Source organism: Triticum urartu, chromosome 5, assembly GCF_003073215.2.
Source record: "Triticum urartu cultivar G1812 chromosome 5, Tu2.1, whole genome shotgun sequence".
Lineage (NCBI taxonomy): Eukaryota > Viridiplantae > Streptophyta > Magnoliopsida > Poales > Poaceae > Triticum > Triticum urartu.
This window is the reverse complement of record NC_053026.1, coordinates 230621266-230631934: the sequence shown is the minus strand read 5'-3', so window position 1 is coordinate 230631934 and position 10669 is coordinate 230621266.

Here is a 10669-nt window from a genome sequence, read left to right as displayed (position 1 = left end):
TTTCTCTTTTTTTATTTTTTGTCCGGAGTCTCATCCCGACTTGCGGGGGAATCATAGTCTCCATCATCCTTTCCTCACTTGGGACAATGCTCTAATAATGATGATCATCACACTTTTATTTTTCTTACAACTCAACAATTACAACTCGATACTTAGAACAAAATATGACTCTATGTGAATGCCTCTGGCGGTGTACCTGGATATGCAATGATGCATGAGTGACAAGTATGAAAGAATTATGAACGGTGGCTTTGCCACAAATACTATGTCAACTACATGATCATGCTAAGAAATATGACAATGATGAATGTGTCATGATGAACGGAATGATGGAAAGTTGCATGGCAATATATCTCGGAATGGCTATGGAAATGCTATAATAGGTAGGTATGGTGGCTGTTTTGAGGAAGGTATATGGTGGGTGTATGATACCGGCGAAAGGTGCGCGGTATTAGAAAGGCTAGCAAAGGTGGAAGGGTGAGAGTGCGTATAATCCATGGACTCAACATTAGTCATAAAGAACTCATATACTTATTGCAAAAATCTACAAGTTATCAAAGCAAAGTATTACGCGCATGCTCCTAGGGGGATAGATTGGTAGGAAAAGACCATCGCTCGTCCCCGACCACCACTCATAAGGAAGACAATCAATAAATAAGTCATGCTTCGACTTCATCATATAACGGTTCACCATACGTGCATGCTACGGGAATCACAAGCTTCAACACAAGTATTTCTCAAATTCACAACTACTCAACTTGCATGACTTTAATATCACCATCTCCATATCTCAAAATAATTATCAAGTATCAAACTTCTCATAGTATTCAACACACTCATAAGAGAGTTTTATTATTAATCTTGCATACCAAGCATATTAGGATTTTAAGCAAATTACCATGCTATTAAGACTCTCAAAATAATCTAAGTGAAGCATGAGAGATCAATAGTTTCGGTAAAACAAATCCACCACCGTGCTCTAAAAGATATAAGTGAAGCACTAGAGCAAAATTATATAAATCAAAAGATATAAGCGAAGCATGTCAGAGTAATTGGACACGGATACCCCGAAGACGGCGAGACAAGAATTTAAGACATCGGGGCTAGCAAAGCCCCTCAGTCCAACTACCTGGCCAACGGCTGACTGCTGGCTGCTGACTGCTCCACCAGGCCGACTGCTGGCTGCCGACTCCTCCGCCAGGCCGACTGCTGGCTGCCGACTCCTCCACCAGGCCGACTGGTGGCTGCTGACTCCTCTGCCAGGCCGACTGCTGGCTACCGACTCCTCTGCCAGGCCGACTGGTGGCTGCCGACTCCTCCACCAGGATGACTGCTGGATGCCGACTCCTCCACCAGGCCGACTGGAGGCTGCCGACTCCTCCACCACGCCGACTGCTGGCTGCCGACTCCTCCACTAGGCCGACTGCCCGAAGTCAACTACAGCCGGACGCGACCCCGACGTGATGACCGTACCCGGCACTGTTCACATGACACCCCAGCCATCATGTACAGTGTCCCTTGTCCCTAGGAACTATTTATGAAGTGACCCAGGGGACAAGGATGACACCCCACGATGCCACTAGCTAGCTAGCTACCATGCCTACATGGCTTACATGCTAAGCTAGCTCCCACTATATATAGCTAGCCATCCACCCATCCTCACACACACGTATGAGCACACACTCATTCGGTCACTAGAGCATGCTTGCTCATCCCGGCCACAGATACATACATGAGGCTAGTAGCATATAGCACTCATATAGATACAGCTCTAGGAGCACTCTGTACTACAGATATACCACATATACCTAGACATGCAGGAGTAGGGGTGTTATCTCTCCGGAGAGCCCCGAACCTAGGTAAACTACCACGTGCTATTCGCATCCCGCTCCCGGGCCTATCAGCAGCAGTCTTGCCCTCACACGAAGCCATCTTATGGCATATGTCGTTTCGCACCCCCCGTGAGAATACCACGACATTTGGCGCCCACCGTGGGGCGGTACTATGCTACCGCGCTGCTGCTGATTTCGCTGTCCGTGTGGGACCATCTTCGTCATCTCCGCCACGGCGTCGCGCCGTATCTCCGGTAGCGCTCGGGGGCTCGACATCGACCCGCTCCCGGAGTGGCCGCCCGGGACGGCGCGTCCTCGTCGTCGGCCTCGCCGCCTTCGTCATCACCATCGTTGCGACGCTAGCTGTTCGTCCGCGCGTGCGCCGCGCGCGGGGTTCCTCGCTTTGGTCGGCCACATCCGTGTGCGCGCCGTGTCGCGCCGCTCTCGTTTTCTCTCCTCCGCGCTGCGCCTTGCTCCGGCCGAAACGTGCATTTACTCCTCCACATATCATTAGACAAACTAGCTAGATGCAAGTCGACCCATGGTCAAACCATTGGCCATACACTACACTGATACTACCCAAACAATCCCATACACTAGCCAGATGCAAGTTGGGTGATAGTCAGACAATGGTTGTAGTCGGCCCCTACGTTGCCTGGATGCAAGACGCACACTGCCCGTGCACTAGCTCGCTCTGGCCGGCTGCGCCGCCCCCGCCCGCATTGGCCCAGCCGCTCCTGGCCAGCCGCCCGCCTGTTCCGCCTGCATCATGCCGTCCTGCCGCTGTGGGTCATTTCCTTTGACCCGTACGCTCGCTCGCGGCCCCGATGGCCTATGCTGGATCGCCTCTGCTCTCCTCCGCACCTCCGTCTGCGTCGCGCGCGCCCACAGCTGGTCGCCGCACCCGTGTTCGACCTCGCGTCGCTCGAGTCATCATTGGTTCGGTCGCGCGCTACTCCGGCCGGCTTCGCCTGCTCTAGTTGGCTCCGCTGCGCTCGGCCGCCGGCCCACCGTCGTGTGTTTCGCTCCGGCTTCGCCCGAGCCTGCCGGCCCCGTGATGGCTTCTGCTCCGCCCCACCGGCGGCCTACCGTGCCGGCTGCGCCCCTCATCGCCGCGACCGGCGTCCGTGCCGGCTTGGCCGGCCGTCCCCGCCTGTGATGTTCCCGTGCTGAGTCCCCTCCGCCCGCGGCCGGCGCCGGCCGCTTCCCTCGCCTGTTCGCCTCGGCGCGCCACCCTGGGCCGGCTCCCGCGCCCGCCTGCTGCACCGCTCCGCCCGCAGTCGGCCGCCCCGGGCTCGCCTGCTTCCGCGTCGCCTCGTCCGTGCTTCGCGACTCCGCACGCTGTGCCTCCCGGACGGTTTCCACCAAGTCTGCACCGTGGGGCCCTGGCTCCCGGACCATGCGCCCCGGCCGGCCGCGCCCCTCGCCCCAGCACCGGCTGCTGCTGTGCATCCGGCTGCGCCCTGCGCCCCAACGCCCGCGCCGGCTTCTGCCCGTCGGCCGTCTGCGCCGGCTGCTGCGCTGCGACTGGTTGTGACGTCTCCCGTTGTATCGTCTTCCCTGCGCCGAGCCCTGCTCCTCCCGTGCCTGGCCGGCTCCCGCATCATCAACCGGCCTCTAGCAGAGCCGAGGCGCCGGCCCGGCCGCCCGTGTCCGCGCACCCACCGGCTTCCCCCGCATGCGGCCGCTGGCCCCCACGCGGGCCGACTACTCACCCAGCCGGCTTGGCCGGTTGCTGGCCCCGCCTGCCCCGTGGCTGGCTCGCCGGGTCCGGCCACTCCCACAGCGGCACGCGCCCCCGCCCGGCCGGCTTCGAGCCTCTCCGCCTCTTCCGTGGGACCCGGTCGCCGGTTCCCGCGGCCGCCCAGTGACGACGCCGACTGCGCTCTCGTACACGGGCCCCGCCTTCCGTCGCGGTCGGGTCGCCCGATGCCGACTCCCCACCAGTCGGCCCCCGCACGCCTGCCTGGTCTCGCCCGCATGCGGGACCTGCCGCCGTTTCCATCCGGAGCAGGAGGCCCGCCTCTCCTCCGCGCGACAGCCCGCGTCCGGCGTCCCGCTCCTCGGCACCAACTGCTGCGCCCTCGCCAGCCGGCTGGCTCCCCTGCAACCTGGGCGCCGGCTGCTGACGTCCCACTCATGCCGACTACTCGGGCCGTGAGAAAAGAAAGAAAAGAAAAAGGGACCGAGTGCCCATCCGGTTGTGCAGAAAAAGAAATGCGCCGACTGCCCGAGATCCGGCTAAAAAGTCAAGGGCCGACTGCCCACACCCGGCTGGTCAAGCTGGATGTGAAAAAGAGAGAGAGAGAGGAGAGAGAGAAGTCGGCTGGGACAAAGATAGAAAAGAAAAACCCGTCCGGATGACCCGTCCATCTGCTTCGCCACTCGAATGGTCGGTCGTGACCCGCGCTGCCGGCTGTGCCAAGCTGGCTGGACTGCCTCCTGCTCCGACGATGCACCCAGTGGGTGCGCTGACGCTCCCCCGCGCGAAAGAAGATAAGGTAGTTGCCAGAAGATCCGGCCTGACTGCTCAGCAGTCGGCCCGAATCTCGGGGGCTACACCTAGAGGGTGCGCTGACGCGCCCCCGCGAAGAAGAAGACATAGTAGTTGCCGGGAGATCCGGCCCGACTGCTCAGTAGTCGGCCCAGATCTCGGGGGCTACACCCAGCGGGTGCGCTGACGCGTCCCCGCGAGAAAGAAGACATAGTAGTTGCCGGGAGATAAGGCCCAACTGCTCAGCAGTCGGCCCAGATCTCGGGGGCTACACCTAGCGGGCGCGCTGACGCGCCCCTGCGAGAAAGAAGACAAAGTAGTTGCCGGAAGATCCGGCCCGACTGCTCATCAGTCGGCCCAGATCTCGGGGGCTACAACCAGCGGGTGCGCTGACGCGCCCCCGTGAAGAAGAAGACATAGTAGTTGCCGGGAGATCCGGCCCGACTGCTCAGCAGTCGGCCCAGATCTCGGGGGCTACAACCAGCAGGTGCGCTGACGCGCCCCCGCGAAGAAGAAAAGGAAGTAGTTGCCGAAAGATCTGGCCTGACTACTCAGCAGTCGACCCGAATCTCGGGGGCTACATCCAGCAGGTGCGCTGACGTGCCCCCGCGAAGATTGCAGACAAGAGAAGAGTTTTGTCCGGCTCTGAGCAGCCGGCAGAAGAGAAAAAGAAGAATATAGGCGCTGCAAGATGCATCGCCGCCTGGCCGGTCGAGCCTGACCGGCCGGGACACCCTTCGAGCACCCGAAGGCTCGAATACTACATACAGTGGGAGCGCCGGCGCGCTCCGCGAGCGCCGAGCCGCGCCGGCTGTCTTCGGCAAACTCCGCCTCGGCAACACGAAAACGAATGTGAGCTCCTCACCCGCATATTTTTTGCACCACGCAATCACGGATAACCCCGAGCGATGCTCGGGGGCTGTCTCCGCGTTTTATTACAGTTGCATCACTGTTTGCCCCGGCGCCAGCCAGAGTTGGCTCGGGGGCTGGCCGCTTGGCCTGAGACGTTAGTTCCCGCAAACGGCTTAGTACCATGTGCGGTACCAAAGGCCCACTCTTAGTCACAGATCGCAGAGCGGCTGTCCGACTAGCAAGAGTGAACGCTGGAGGCCACCCACGCGAAAAACGTCCGGGAAGAAAAACGCTTCGGGCGACCTGACCGTTTCCTTTATAAGTATCTGCTCGGTTAAATCCACTCCCAGAATCTGAGTACTGTACACTCCACTTTGTGGCCCACTCTCAGCCACAGACCGTAGAGCGGCTGTCCGGCGAGCGAGAGCACAAGCCAAAAGGCGGAGGGAACACGAAAAATATTGAAGGGGGCTCGAACGAAACCGAGTCGGCACCCTCCGCATAAAACTTTCAATGCTAAAAGCAAACATTTGATATATCTGCGTGGACTAACTTTATCTTTTTCATGATCATTTCCATGAACACTCGCCAAAAAACCTCCGCCCAACTTTGCCAAGTGGCCCGGAGGCTTGGGGGCTACTGTCGGAGTAATTGGACACGGATACCCCGAAGACGGCGAGACAAGAATTCAACACATTGGGGCTAGCAAAGCCCCTCAGTCCAACTACCTGGCCAACGGCTGACTGCTCGCTGCTGACTACTCCACCAGGCCGACTGCTGGCTGGCGACTCCTCCGTCAGGCCGACTGCTAGCTGCCGACTCCTCCACCAGGCTGACTGCTGGCTGGCGACTCCTCCGTCAGGCCGACTGCTAGCTGCCGACTCCTCCACCAGGCCGACTGCTGGCTGCCGACTCCTCCGCCAGGCCGACTGCTGGCTGCCGACACCTCCACCAGGCCGACTACTGGCTTTCGACTCCTCCGCCAGGCCGACTGCTGGCTGCCGACTCCTCCGCCAGGCCGACTGCTGGCTGCCGACTCCTCCCCCAGGCCGACTGGAGGCTGCCGACTCCTCCACCAGGACGACTGATGGCTGCTGACTCCTCCACCAGGCCGACTGCTGGCTGCCGACTCCTCCACCAGGCCGACTGCTGGCTGCCGATTCCTCCACCAGGCCGACTGCCCGAAGTCAACTACAGCCGGACGCGACCCCGACGTGACGACCGTACCCGGCACTGTTCACGTGACACCCCAGCCATCATGTACAGTGTCCCTTGTCCCTGGGCACTATTTATGAAGTGACCCAGGGGACAAGGATGATACCCCACCATGCCATTAGCGAGCTAGCTACCATGCCTACATGGCTTACATGCTAAGCTAGCTCCCACTATATATAGCTAGCCATCCACCCATCCTCACACACACGTATGAGCACACACTCATTCGGTCACTAGAGCATGCTTGCTCATCCCGGCCACAGATACATACATGAGGCTAGTAGCATATAGCACTCATCTAGATACAACTCTAGGAGCACTCTATACTACAGATATACCACATATACTCAGACATGCAGGAGTAGGGGTGTTATCTCTCCGGAGAGCCCTGAACCTGGGTAAACTACTGCGTGCTATTCGCATACCCGCTCCCGGGCCTATCAGCAGTAGTCTTGCCCTCACACGAAGCCATCTTGTGGCATATGTCGTTTCGCACCCCCCATGAGAATACCACGACAAAGCACATAGAGTATTCTAACAAATTCCAAATCATGCATGGCTCTCTCAAAAAGTGTGTACAGCAAGGATGATTGTGGTAAACTAATAAGGAAAGACTCAAATCATACAAGATGCTCCAAGTAAAACACATATCATGTGGCGAATAAAAATATAGCTCCAAGTAAAGTTACCGATAGAAGTAGACGAAAGAGGGGATGCCTTCTGGGGCATCGCCAAGCTTTGGCTTTTAGGTGTCCTTAGATTATCTTGGGGGTGCCATGGACATCCCCAAGCTTAGGATCTTGCCACTCCTTGTTCCATAATCCATCAAATCTTTACCCAAAACTTGAAAACTTCACAACACAAAACTTAAAGTAGAAAATCTCGTGAGCTCCGTTAGCGACAGAAAACAAAAGATCACTTCAAGGTACTGTAATGAACTCATTATTTATTTATATGGGTGTTATACGTACTGTATTCCAACTTCTCTATGGTTTATAAACTAATTTACTAGCCATAGATTCATCAAAATAAGCAAACAACACACGCAAAACGGAAATCTGTCAAAAACAGAACTGTCTGTAGTAATCTGTAGCTAGCGCAAGATCTGGAACCCCAAAAATTCTAAAGTAAATTGCTGGACGCATGGAATTTCTATATTAATCATCTGAAAAAAATAATTAACTAAATAGCACTTTCCAAATAAAAATGATAGCAGTTCTCGTGAGCGCTAAATTTCTGTTTTTTACAGCAAGTTCAACAAGACTTTCCCCAAGTCTTCCCAACGGTTCTACTTGGCACAAACACTAATTAAACACAAAAAACACAACCAAAACAGAGGCTAAATAAATTATTTATTACTAAGCAGGAGCAAAAATCAAGGAATAAAAATAAAATTGGGTTGCCTCCCAACAAGCGCTATCGTTTAACGCCCCTAGCTAGGCATAACAAGCAAGAATAGATCTAGGTATTGCCATCTTTGGTAGGCAATCCATAAGTGGCTCTCATAATAGATTCATAAGGAAATTTAATTTTCTTTCTAGGGAAGTGTTCCATGACTTTCCTTAATGAAAATTGGAATCTGATATTTCCTTCCTTCATATCAATAATTGCACCAATCGTTCTAAGGAAAGGTCTACCAAGAATAATAGAACATGAAGGATTGCAATCTATGTCAAGAACAATAAAATCAACATGCACATAATTCCTATTTGCAACAATAAGAACATCATTAATTCTTCCCATAGGTTTCTTAATAGTGGAATCCGCAAGGTGCAAGTTTAGAGAGTAATCATCAGAATCATGGAAACCTAAAAAATCACACAAAGTCTTTGGACTCATGGAAACACTAACACCCAAATCACATAAAGCATGGCATTCATGATCTTTAATTTTAATTTTAATAGATGGTTCCCACTCATCATAAAGTTTTCTAGGGATAGAAACTTCCAATTCAAGTTTTTCTTCATAAGATTGCATCAAGGCATCAACGATATGTTTAGTAAACGCTTTATTTTGACTATAAGTGTGAGTAGAATTTAGCACGGATTGCAACAAGGAAATACAATCAATCAAGGAGAAATTTTCATAGTTAAATTCCTTGAAATACATAATAGTGGGTTTAGCAACATCTAGGGTTTTAATTTCTTCAATCCCACTTTTATCAAATTTAGCATCAAGATCAAAAGATTCAGAATTCTTGGAACGCCCTCTAGGTAAAGGTGGATCATATTCAGTTCCATCATTATCAAGATTCATATTGCAAAACAAATATTTAATAGGGGACACATCAATAACTTTTAGATCTTCATCATTATTTTCATAGGAACTAGAAGAACACACTTTTATAAAGGAATCTTTCTTAGCACGCATCCTAGCGGTTCTTTCTTTGCACTCGTCAATGGAAATTCTCATGGCTTTGAGAGACTCATTGATATCATGCTTAGGTGGAATAGATCTAAGTTTCAAAGAATCAACATCAAGAGAAATTCTATCAACGTTCCTAGCCAAATCATCAATCTTAAGCAATTTTTCTTCAATCATAGCATTAAAATTCTTTTGCGAAGTAATAAATTCTTTAATATTAGATTCAAAATCAGAGGGCATCTTATTATAATTTCCATAAGAATTGTTGTAGGAATTACCATAATTATTGGAGGGATTACTAGGATAAGGCCTAGGATTGAAATTTCCTCTATACGCATTATTACCAAAATTGCACCTACCAACAAAATTCACATCCATAGATTCATTATTATTCTCAATCAAAGTAGACAAGGGCATATCATTAGGATCAGAAGTGTCGGAGTAATGGGCCACGGGTAGGCTAACCCGAGTCCCAGAACCTTTCAAGACATCGGGGCAGGCTGCGCCCCTCAAGACCCCAGGACAAAGAGCCGCCTTCTGAGAAGTCTGCGGAAAGGACACCTACTAGCCACTCGCGGACGAGTCCCAGGGACGACTTCAGGATAAGCCGACTCCTGACTGACGACTTCCCAACAAGCCGGCCTTGGGGGGTCAGCCCGCGACTCCAACAAACCCCATGTCCTCATCAAGAGGGACATGACAGGGGAGTGGCTACAGTGAAGCCTACTCCCACCCCTTTCAGAGGCAGGCATGGCCACAGTACACCGTACCCGCGGAGATCTCCGTGCGGCGTGGCACTGTCGCCATGCTGGCGCTGACATCAGCACCGATGGACCGAACCCTGCGCCCACGACGGCTTATCTGTACGACCTTTGGGCGACGGGTCCCACCGGCCAGCGGGATCCCAGAAGACGGAAAGTGCGCCACAAGTCGGACCCGTCGGGAGTCAGCCCCCGAGAGTCGGCCAACTCCTCCCTCGGGGCCCACGTGCCATTAACCAGATGTGACGGAGAGTGGCAATAGTGATCGCCCGCCAGGCGGCGGGGCTGTTGCCACGACTCCATGACGAAGCCTGCGTCATTAGAAGCATGGCTACAATAATCAGCAGCCGGCAAGACCCGCCCGCGGCGGACGCGGCCTGTCGGCTCCGTACCGAGCCAGTCGGCGGGGCCCACCAGTCAGCGGGCCCCAAGAGTCGGCGGATAAGACGGCGGCCAGAGAGACTGGCGACTGGGCCCATGTCCAGCCGGATTACCATTGTACCCCTGGGGGGTAGGCCTATATAAACCCCATAGGGCACCCATGCAGAGGGTTGGAATCCATTGGTACTAGACCAGATCATATAGGAAGGAGAGAGCTAGCCTTGCCTTCTCCTACCTCTAGGAAACAGCTCAAGGAGCAATCATGTAAACACTTTGCCATAGTGATCATGCGGAGACCCCGCAGAGCAGCAGTAGGGGTATTATCTCCCCAGAGAGCCCTGAAGCTGGGTAAGATTCGCCGGCGTGCATGTCTTTACCTCATCCCGTTTCCAGGCACCGGCGACGTTCTACTTGCCCCCACCATGATAAGCCATCCTTTGGCATATGACGCACCCAACCCCTGACATTTGGCGCCCACCATGGGGCGTGGTGCACCGCCGTCCGGAGACCTGCTCTGGACGGGAACCCTTTTCCTCCCTGGCGAGCGCAGCTAGCCAGGCACGCCAGACGGAGTTAGCGCTGACGCGCTGCACGGTGTTGAGATCGCCTGCGCAGCCAGCTGCATCGCCGAACTTGTCAGCGAGGTTCGCCTCTCCGACGAACCTGCATCCAATGCAGGCACGGGTGGCTCCGAGAGCCTCCTCGTGGGCCTCCTTGATTAACTCCACGTCGCCAGTGAGCCTGCCGTGGACTTGGAGTCTGTAGGTTCC